The sequence below is a fragment of the Pan paniscus genome, chromosome 2, assembly GCF_029289425.2.
Source record: "Pan paniscus chromosome 2, NHGRI_mPanPan1-v2.0_pri, whole genome shotgun sequence".
NCBI lineage: Eukaryota > Metazoa > Chordata > Mammalia > Primates > Hominidae > Pan > Pan paniscus.
Genome location: NC_085926.1, coordinates 6778651 through 6789825, shown reverse-complemented (window position 1 = coordinate 6789825; position 11175 = coordinate 6778651). Strand labels below are relative to the sequence as shown.

At 39.0% G+C, this 11175-nt stretch overlaps 1 pseudogene; it reads left to right on the top strand.

Moving 5' to 3' along the window:
• The first annotated feature begins 6834 nt into the window (after window positions 1–6834).
• LOC100994722 (alpha-ketoglutarate dehydrogenase component 4-like) lies at window positions 6835–7322 on the top strand (annotated as a pseudogene).
• Window positions 7323–11175: the final 3853 nt, after the last annotated feature.

The following is an 11175-nucleotide window of genomic DNA, read 5'->3' as shown; positions in this document are numbered from 1 at the left end:
TGTTAGACATCTCTATTTGGAAGCCTATTAGGAATCCTGAAATTAACATGTCCAAAACAACATAACCTCATTTCCCCCTACCCTGGCCCAACTTTTTCCTTCCCATTCATCACCAGTTCAGTAATGGGCACCATCATCGACTTCGTTGCTCAGATAAAAACTTCCGGAGTCATTTTTCCCTCCTCTTTTTCACACACTGTGTCTGATCCCTAAGCAAATCTTGTCACTTGGCCTTTAAAATACATCCTGAATCCAACTATATGTCTCTTCTTCATGTTTTGTCCTTCATTCCGACTGGCAATCATCATTTCTCTCTCTTTCTTCTCCAGAATAAAAATTTGCATGGAGGAATAATAAATGATTAAACAGCAGGGGCCTAAGGCCTAACATCATTGCCAAGGCCAGAGGTTGACAGACTTTTTCTTTAAAAGTTAGATAGGTAAACAGTTTAAGCTTTGCCAGCCAAGAGGCTACATCAAAAATATTATGTAGGTACTTCTATAACCATTTATAGGGGAACCATTAAAAAATGTTAAAAATCATTCTAAGCTCTCAGGCAATGAGCTACATTTGGGTCATGGGCCATAGTTTGCCAAACACTGACCTAAACCATCATCTCTCAACAAACGGGTTAGCTTTCTTACGTCTTATTCTCCAACAATATTCTTTGAGGAGAGCCAGAATAATGATTCTTTTATAATAAGATTTCATTTCATCCTGTTTCCCTAAACCTTCCTATAGATTCTAGTAATGACTGTTATAAGATTCAAAATTCTTCCCTTGGCCCATAAGGCCCGATATGATTTGTCTCCCACTTCACTTCATCTCTCTGACATCATTTCCCACCACATCACATCTTGATTTGTGTCTGTCCTGCAGCCACACGGGTTCTTGGGGTACTTTGAATGCCACTTACATGTTCTGCCTCGGGGCCTTTGCACTGGTGTCTTCCTCTGCTCTTCCCTGACGGCGCCACCTGGCTGCTCTCTCACGTCACATACCTCTCTGCAAAAATCTCACCTACTTGGAGAATCCTCCCACGAATGCCCTAACTTGTATATCACTTCTCTGTCACCCTCTCTCCTCTTACTCTTCATCATGTTCCTCCATTATACTTATCATTGCTGGATAACTTGCTCATTTGTCGGCAGTTTTTGTCTTCCCCTAGAATGTTAGCTGCAGAATATGCTGGGCTTTGATGGGGTTCACAGGATGTCTCCATGCCAAGAAGCGTTCCTAATACTGAATATAAAAAACTCTGATTTTTTAAAATAAACAAACAAGTAGGGTTTAATGTCATTTTGAATGATTTATTGCCTTTTCTAGATTAATCCCAAGCACCTTAAGTTTTGAATCCTATCTTTCATTTTCTTCTATTCTGTTACTGCTACGTCTTACACATGATCTGTGCTAAATGTTTACAACCATTAAATACATATGACATATATGTTATATGGATTTACTTTCATTAAAACACATTTTCTTTTTTTTGTCAATAGAAAAAAAGTCTTTTTTCTTTTCTTCTGATAATAAAACTAGTGTACACTGACAAGTAGAGAAAAAGTATAGCAATAAGGTATATAAAAATTGAAAATTCTCTAAAATCTCACTTCTAAGAGATAATCAGTGAATGAATTGATTTTTTTTTTTTTTTAGGCAGAGTCTTGCTGTCATCCAGGTGAGAGTGTAGTGGCATTATCTTGGCTTATTGCAACCTCTGCCTCCCAGGTTTCAAGTGATTCTCCTGTCTCAGCCTCCTGAGTAGCTAGGACAACAGGTGTGTGCCACTATGCCTGGCTAATTTTTATATTTTTAGTAGAGACAGGGTTTCCCCATGATGGCCAGGCTGGTCTCGAACTCCTGACCTCAGGTGATCCACCTGCCTCTGCCTCCCAAAGTTCTGGGATTACAGGTCTGAGCCACCGCGCCTGGCGGATATATTTCTTTAGTGTTGTTTCTATGCATGTATTCCTTTCTTTTCTTTTAATAAAAATAAGATAACACGTTCCATAATTCTTTAATGGCTTGTGGACTTTTTAAATTCACTCAACGCTAGGTTTTTAATATCTTTTCATGCCAGGAACTTATAATTTGAGACTTGGCTTTTGAAAAATATGTGAGAAAATATAGAAAATCCATTAATTAGGATACTTTGGGATTAAATTATTGTAGAAGTGACAAGTATAGGATTTTTAGTGAGCAAGAGATGGCATTTGGGGATCTAAATGCATAGGCATTGAATTATAGATGGAGTTGGGAGAAAAATGTCATCTCTAGGTTAACAGGCTGCCTAAAAGATACAGATTAACAATCTGAATTCTACAAGAATAAGAATGAGATCAAGCAGTATAATAAAGGAAGAAGTAGCAAAATTACAACAGAACAGTGAAATGGATATGCTTTCTGGCAATAATTGTGAAAGGTCTGGTAATGAGAAAGTAGGAACAGCTAGTGGCTGCCACATAAAGAGAAAATAAACGAGACTAAATAGCTCAAGTTATAGCATGATGACTTCTTTAACAATCTGGAAAAGGTTTTGAGGAACATTTAACCATAGACAGATATTTTATGTGCAAAATTAAGGTTAGAAAACTTATTTTCTTTTTAATGTGAAGATATACATTTCAAATGCAATGTTACTGCCTTTTATAACCTAAATTATTATTACTAGTATTATCTTCTTCCAGAACTCTTGAGTTTAGTTAGAGCTGCCAAACATTTTCACATGATAGAAGTGATGCATTAAAAAGTAAAGTAATAGAAAAAGAGTTTTGCTATTTTTTAAAAAGCGGCTGTTCAAATGGAATAGTTTCTTGCTTATATGGGATTATAAGAGTTTGCGGTGACCAGTCTTCATGGTGTGCTTTTTCTTTAAACTTCCAATTGCTTTATGCTCAGGTATTGAGTTTCTACCTTGATTTCCTCCCTGTATAGCTGAGATGCTGAGAGATTCTAGTGTAATCCTTTGAGCCAAATGCTATTGTTGCTAAGGCGGGATTGAAGATATACATATAACTCCTATTTGGGATGTGATTGTTTATTTTATTTATTTTCCCCTGGCTGGTGGAGGGAGCCCTCTGGGGACATTCTGAGTCTGTTTAAATGAAGGTATGCTTAGCCTGTGTGGAATCCTGCGTCATCCTTTTCAGCCAGACTTATCAAACATAACTTTACACTTTATTACATGAAGGGGCTCATTTTAAGAATCCAGATACATATTTTCTCACTTTTTACACTTCCCAAGTGGTCTCTCATCACTTTTCTTCCCAATATTTACATAGATATGGTCAAAAAGGCAGGATCTGTACAAGTTCATCCACCTCCTAAAAAAGCTTAGTGGTCCTGATCATCAGCAATGATAGGTATAGATGCCGTCCCAATGTCCTTGAAGAAAAGTCGCTTAGAGACCATACATTTCATTTCATATTTTCACTTAGACTCTCATTAGTATGTCCCTTTATCCATCAACTTCCTTGATACGCCATGACAACAGAAAAATTTACGGCAACACTTTAGTTGAATCCCAGTGTATTCAAATTCACAGGAGGCATTTCATCTAGAGCTCATGACGAAATGCCTGGGAAACATAACTGTCTCTACCTGACCCCCAAATTTTGCAAATCCCATTACCTTACTAATGGCATTTTATATCTGTAAATCTTTTTAACCTTTTCAAAGCACTTTCAGATTTATTGATTTTTTGTTCAACTCAATGAGATCATATGACATGCTAAGCACAGAGTTGGGGGCAGAAGAAATAGTAAAGTACGGTCCAGCCTAAGAGGCATCTAACCAGCTAAACCTGGGGCAGAATTGATGAACTGTGGTACTGACCATGATTCTCCAAGTGTGCTCCCACATCAGCAGCACCACATTTTAAGAAATATGTTTCATGAACATAAAGTTGGTAACAATAGACACCAGGGACTACTACAGGGGGTAGAGGGGGAGCAGGGCAAGGACTGAAAAACTACCTATTAGGTGCTATGCTCACTACCTGGGTGATGGGATCATTTGTATCCCAAACCACAGCATCTTGCCATATATCCATGTAATAAACCTGTACGTATACCCCCTGAATCTAAAATAAAAGTTGAAATTATAAAAGTTAAAAATAAAAACATAAACTTATAAAAATTATAGAAAAAACACAGAAGCATATAAAATAATTTTGGAAAGTTGCATGGGCATCTCACATGCCTGGATGAGAATATTCAGCATTGGTAATATTAAATCAAGCTAAATTTCTGTATATACGCAAGTTGTTTCCTATCAGAAAAAAAATGTTGATGAAGACAGACGAGAGGAAACTTGCACTTGCAGATATTCCATCTTGATTGCGTACTAATCAAGAGAACGGTCAGGAACTGGTGGGGGAAATAGAAAAGTGACTGATGGGCCGGGCTCGGTGGCTCACGCCTGTAATCCCAGCGCTTTGGGAGGCCGAGGCGGGTCTGTTACGAGGCCAGGAAATCGAGACCATCCTGACTAACACGGTGAAACCCCGTCTCTACTAAAAACACAAAAAATTAGCCAGGCGTGGTGGCGGGCGCCTGTGGTCCCAGCTACTCGGGAGGCTGAGGCAGGAGAATGGCCTGAACCCGGGAGGCGGAGCTTGCAGTGAGCCGAGATCGCGCAGCTGCACTCCAGCCTGGGAAAGACAGCGAGACTCCGTCTCAAAAAAAAAAAAAAAAAAGTCACTGATGAATCTACATAGATAGCAGTGCTGCATTATATCATTTATATAATGATATTGATATATCTAAATAGATAAGTGAATACATATAGTAGTTATACCAGATAAATATTTGTTACTTATATGATGCAAACATTTGTTATATTCAATGATGGCATTTTACTTTGTGAGATTATGACACTTATTAAACAAAGTTTGTGAAGCTAGAAAAAAAAAACAAAAACAAACAAAAAAAGAAAAAAGAAAAAAAATGTATTAGAAAGGCACTCTTACACCCCTACCCAGAGTAGCGGAATCAGAGACTTGGGGAAAAGTGGCTTGGGGGCTAGCTATCTATGTGTTAATAAGCTCCCAGGTTTCTCTAAAGCTCATAAAAGTTTGAGAAACACTGGGTGATATCTTAATAGTAAGAATATTTTTCAAAGTGAACACTGGAACAATTTGCTCAGGTATGGGGCTCCCCTTAAAAACTGGGTCATGTAGTTACGATGGCTAAAAAACCAAAAGGTTTCAACTGAGGTGATTTTGCCCTGGAGGGGACTTTTGGCAATGTCTGGAGACATTTTTGATTGTCATGACTGGGGGAGTAAATCATGCATTCAAAAAGAAGAGGCCAGAGATGCTGCCAAACATCCTACAATGTACAAGACAGCTCCCAAACACAAAAGAATTATCTGGACCAAAATGTCAAGAATACCAAATTTAAGAAACCCTGAAATAGAAGTAAAAGAGGTTGTGAGAGCAGAAAAGAAGAAATGATTCATTTCTAAGGGAGTAAGGCAAAAACCTAAAAAGAAATCACAAGGAGGTGGTGATTTGGCTGAACATTAAAGGACTAGAAGATTTCTGACCAGGTTAGAGAAGGTGGTAGAAGGTGGGTGTAGGGAGAGTGGAAGAACGGGGAGTTGAGATTACCACCTGCTGTAAATAAAGCAAGGGAAGTAATAACAGATGTGATTCCAACTCTCTTAGCCAATCACACCTCCCCACTCTATCGCCTTCAAATATATCACGGGACCACTATTTCCCCTCCTTCCATGGGGACAATGTCTTTCGTGAATTTCTTCGGATTTCTCTATGTCAATTTTTTTCTTGCTTAATTAAAGATTCAGTCTATGCATCCATTTCTACACCATCATTGCCTTATAGTTCTGAGTCACTTTGGTATGTCTCAAAATACTTGCATATTTTATCTCATTTGAGGGCAAACAGTATGAGACAATCGTTTAGGAGTGTGAGACCTGGATTCAAAATCAGATTTAGCCTGGATATGAATCATGGCCCTACTGAACTCGAGGATATGGTTTGTAGTGAGGATCAAATAAATTGATACTTATAAAAGAACTAACACAGTGCCTGGAAAATAGGAAAAGCTTCATACATGTGAACTGCTATTAATAAAATACTCATATTATTATATTTTGCACCAGTGCTATGAGGCAAATAACAGATGTTCCTATTATTGACCCATGAAGGCACTGAAGCTCTGAGAGTATCAACAGCTGATCCCGGATGACCAAACACATTTTTGTGAGACTAGAATCTGGGTCTCTTGCTGGTTTGAGGTTTTGACTTTTACTCCATGGAGCCAGGCCCAAGCACATATTCATTATACAAATGTAAACAAAGATTTGAATCTTAAGCAGCTTAAAATCTACCCTTCAATTAAGGAATGGAATTTGTACAATCAAGCTAGGATGTATATATGTCACTACTTGGTAATGACAAAATGATAGCAGGGAATGGGGAAGTTTTATCCTGGGGGAAGTTGCTTAGATATGGTCATTTCATTAACACTGCTTGAGCTTCTGCTTGTGACCAGAGGTGGGGAGGTATAGTAGATACAGAGGCATCCTCAAGGAATTTATAGACTAGTTCAACACAATATGTCATATTTAGACACAGGATAGATACTATGGAAACCCAGGAAATGATCATCAAACCTGCCTAAACATGTTGGTCTGGTCAGAATAGGTGTTCCAACTTAAGTTCCTGAACTTAAGAAAGAGCTAACTGCATGAAGAAGCAGTGTGTGGGCTGGGATCCCATTCAGACCTACTCATCTTCAGTCCTTCTCTGTGTACTTCTCAAAGATGTACAGATGCAAGATGTGGGCCTAAAACGCCCACAGTTTGGAAATGCTCCTTCAAGTCCATACTTGTCACAAATTTCATAAATTAAAAGGCAAGACTGGAAACTGCCCCTTCTCGGGGGTGACGATTGGCAGCAAGATGGCGTCTGCCAGTAGGGTCGTTCAGGTAGTCAAACCACACACTCCATTAATAAGGTTTCCTGACAGAAGAGACAATCCTAAACCCAATGTATCAGAAGCTTTGAGATCAGCAGGGCTACCATCTCACTATTCTGTAATTTCACAACATTCTAAGGGATACATCACCAGATTTGCTAATGTATCAGGGTCCACCAGACACTGCAGAAATAATAAAAACATTACCTTAGAAATACAGAAGGAAACTTGTGTCTCAAGAAGAAATTGAATTTATCCAATGTGGAGGTCCTGAATAACCATGGTGGTTGCTGCTTGTCATCAAACAATAGAATTGTCTTTACAATAAAGGACTCCCAAAATGGCAGATGAGAAACTATACATTAAACGCCTTTAATAAATATTATGAAAAAAATGAAATATAGAAAATTTAGATAGACACTTGTATTTTCTAATTTATGTATCTTGGTCAGCTTCTCCACAAGCTTACCTAATTGTTTATATACTTTATACTTATTAAAGTATACATTTCTAAATGTTAGCCTATTAATTTACTCTTGATTATCAAACATTACCAGTGTTGAACTATTAAAAGCACACAATGTATAGTAAACTATCATAGGATTCCCATAATTTCACTTTTCTTTCTGTTTAGACATGGAAAAATTTATCAGTCAGAATTGCTGTTTTAGGGAAATGATTTTCCTGAAATTGGGTGAGGATCAGTGAAATAATGACTCTATTACTTGCTCTTAATTCTCTGTTCTCTAATGTTTTTTCATTCACAAGTTTACCGGAGTATAACTGGCTTAGTAAGTATATCCTACTCTGAATGATAAAAATATAGTCAAGCTAAAATAGGTGACTATACTATTAAGATAGAGGAGATCATACAAGAGATTCCAAAGAAAGTCAAAGAGTATAAAATGGAAAATAATTAAGAGACCAAAATGAATATAGCATAAGAATAAAGATTTCACTAGAAACTGCAAATTATTATGTTTTGGAGGTTGTAAGGAAGTCTCGTTCTTTGGTTTATTTTACTGTTTTGTGATCTTGCATGCAAATCCTGATAACTATTAACTTTCTCAAACTTAATGTCTGAAAGCCTTATAAAATCAACATAAATATTTACTTATAAAAAAAAAGGCAAGACTGGTGACCCTAGTGTATAAATTCATTTGAATGTCTGTGTCTAAGTCAGTACAAGCAGCTTTCAATATATATTCTGATTTTGCATTCATTTGTGTAAAGGTTTGTAAAGTGAAAAAGAATAAATTTTCACCTTAGTAAATCAGTATTCACAGTGAATATATTCTGCTCACAACTAAGTAACATATACGATCTGAGGTTTACAATCACATTAAATATTTGTTTTACATATAAGAGTAACAAAATGTCCACAGGACAAGGAAGGAGGGAAACTGGATTCTAGTCTGATGCCTCCAAAGAACTGGCTGACCTTGAGCCAATCACGTCCTTTTCTGGGTCCCATTATTCCCTTTTATAAAAGAAGGAATTAATAACTTCTTAATATTCTCACATACGTTTTATTATACAAGACAGTTCCAATTACATAGAATTAGACGTAACATTTAAAGATCCCAGAAACATACAAAGAGTTAATTCTTGTTCTCTCTCTCTCTCTTCCTCTCTCTGTCCCCATTCTTTTTTTTCAAATCAAATCCTCATCCAAGCACATACTCTTTTTTATAACGTATTAGAAAAAATATTGGGTATCTGAACATTATGACTACTTAGAATTTCTCTATATTAATTTTATAACGTGTCTATTGTAAACTACTTATTTCTCAATCTAACTTTTTCTTTTTCAAAACAGAGGCTCACGGGAGGTTTAGAATAGAATAGCAAATGGAGGTTATCTTATTGTAACGCATATGCACATGCACACATCGACACTCATTTACGTGCACACACACCACAGCTGGCTGCCAAACATGGACAAAAGGCAAGAGGCACATTTTTCATGTGCGTAATTGTCACCATAATAGCGATTGTATTTAAAAGACAATGTAAAATGTCATGTCTGAGTGGTGACTCAGCTCCCGTCGATCTAGATTTATTTTTATAGAAAGAGCAAATGGAAATCAAGATGAAATGTTTGAGCAAAACTTATTGCTGTCTAGAAATCACTCAAACAATGGTTTAATCTTATCGTCTATTTCAACTACTCTCAAATTATTTTATGTCTCCATTCTCAGCTTGTCTAGTAGACCGAATGCCGAAGCAGAGTCTCCAGAAAGGAGGGATAACTAATTTCTGACTTCTAAATATTGAACGCTGACAAATTTTCAAACTATATCCCATATCTTCTTATACTTTCACCTTTATATCTTCCCAGAAGTAGGGCCTTTGAAGAGAATGACAGTCAGAAAAGGGATTAAGTGGCACATTTTTTTCAGACGACTGATGCTCCTGTGAGTGAGAGACTATACAGTGCAATATAAATCAGCTGTTGGTTTGAGTTACGGGAAGGAGCTGGTCTTGTTTATATATCTTAGATATCAATAAAGTGGTCAAAAGGAGGCAATCGAAGTCAGTATTAGAGTAATAATATACTTGCACAGTCTCGTCTCCAGCCTCATGCTATGTGCTCGCCTTTTCACAAAAACAAACAGGAAAACAAACCACAAATAAAAGCTCTGAAATTAAAGTCTCCCACATTTCTTCCCTTCTCAGCCATCAATCCTTTCCCCAGCCCTCACAGTAGGAGCCCTGGGAAGACATCCAGGGACCTAAGAAAGGAAGCAGGAGGAGTTTTACATTTAAGGCAGACAACTACAAAATCACTGAAAAGGTTGAAACAGAACCATTCAAGAGAGGGCCAGACTCAACCCCAGAGAAATCCTTTTAGCTTTCACAGAAACTTGCACTGAGGTAAGAAAGAATGAAAGATAGAGAGAAAGGCATGCGTATTTCTTTGATACCCTAGACTTACTCCCCGAGGCTAGATAACGAGGGTAGAAATTGTGGCTGAGAACTATGACCCATTAAACTGTATAGCAATAAAAACTGGAAAACTGCCCAGAACAATGTGTCCCAATCTTTGGGTTTACCAGTAACACTTTCTTTGTTTTGCCTTTTTAATGTATTGTCTACATAATCACTTTTTTTTTTAAATTGAGCTCATCTTTCTTACTGAATTGATTTAAATGAATATATTTAAAGAAAGACACTGCATACTTACGGGGGAGGAGCCAAGATGGCCGAATAGGAGCAGCTCGGGTCTGCAGCTCCCAGCGTGAGTGACGCAGAAGACGGGTGATTTCTGCATTTCCATCTGAGGTACCGGGTTCATCTCACTAGGGAGTGCCAGACAGTGGGCGCAGGTCAGTGGGTGCGCGCACCGTGCACGAGCCGAAGCAGGGCGAGGCATTGCCTCACTCGGGAAGCGCAAGGGGTCAGGGAGTTCCCTTTCCGAGTCAAAGAAAGGGGTGATGGACGCATCTGGAAAATCGGGTCACTCCCACCCTAATACTGCACTTTTCAGACCGGCTTAAAAAATGGCGCACCCACACCACGAGACTATATCCCGCACCTGGCTGGGAGGGTCCTACGCCCACGGAGTCTCGCTGATTGCTAGCGCAGCAGTCTCAGATCAAACTGCAAGGCGGCAGCGAGGCTGGGGGAGGGGCGCCCGCCATTGCCCGGGCTTGCTGAGGTAAACAAAGCAGCCGGGAAGCTCGAACTGGGCGGAGCCCACCACAGCTCAAGGAGGCCTGCCTGCCTCTGTAGGCTCCACCTCTGGGGGCAGGGCACAGAAAAACAAAAAGACAGCAGTAACCTCTGCAGACTTAAATGTCCCTGTCTGACAGCTTTGAAGAGAGCAGTGGTTCTCCCAGCACGAAGCTGGAGATCTGAGAAAGGGCAGACTGCCTCCTCAAGTGGGTCCCTGACCCCTGACCCCCGAGCAGCCTAACTAGGAGGCACCCCCCAGCAGGGGCACACTGACACCTCACACGGCAGGGTATTCCAACAGACCTGCAGCTGAGGGTCCTGTCTGTTAGAAGGAAAACTAACAAACAGAAAGGACGGACATCCACACCAAAAACCCATCTGTACATCACCATCATCAAAGACCAAAAGTAGATAAAACCACAAAGATAGGGAAAAAACAGAACAGAAAAACTGGAAACTCTAAAAAGCAGAGCGCCTCTCCTCCTCCAAAGGAACGCAGTTCCTCACCAGCAATGGAACAAAGCTGGACAGAGAATGACTTTGACGAGCTGAG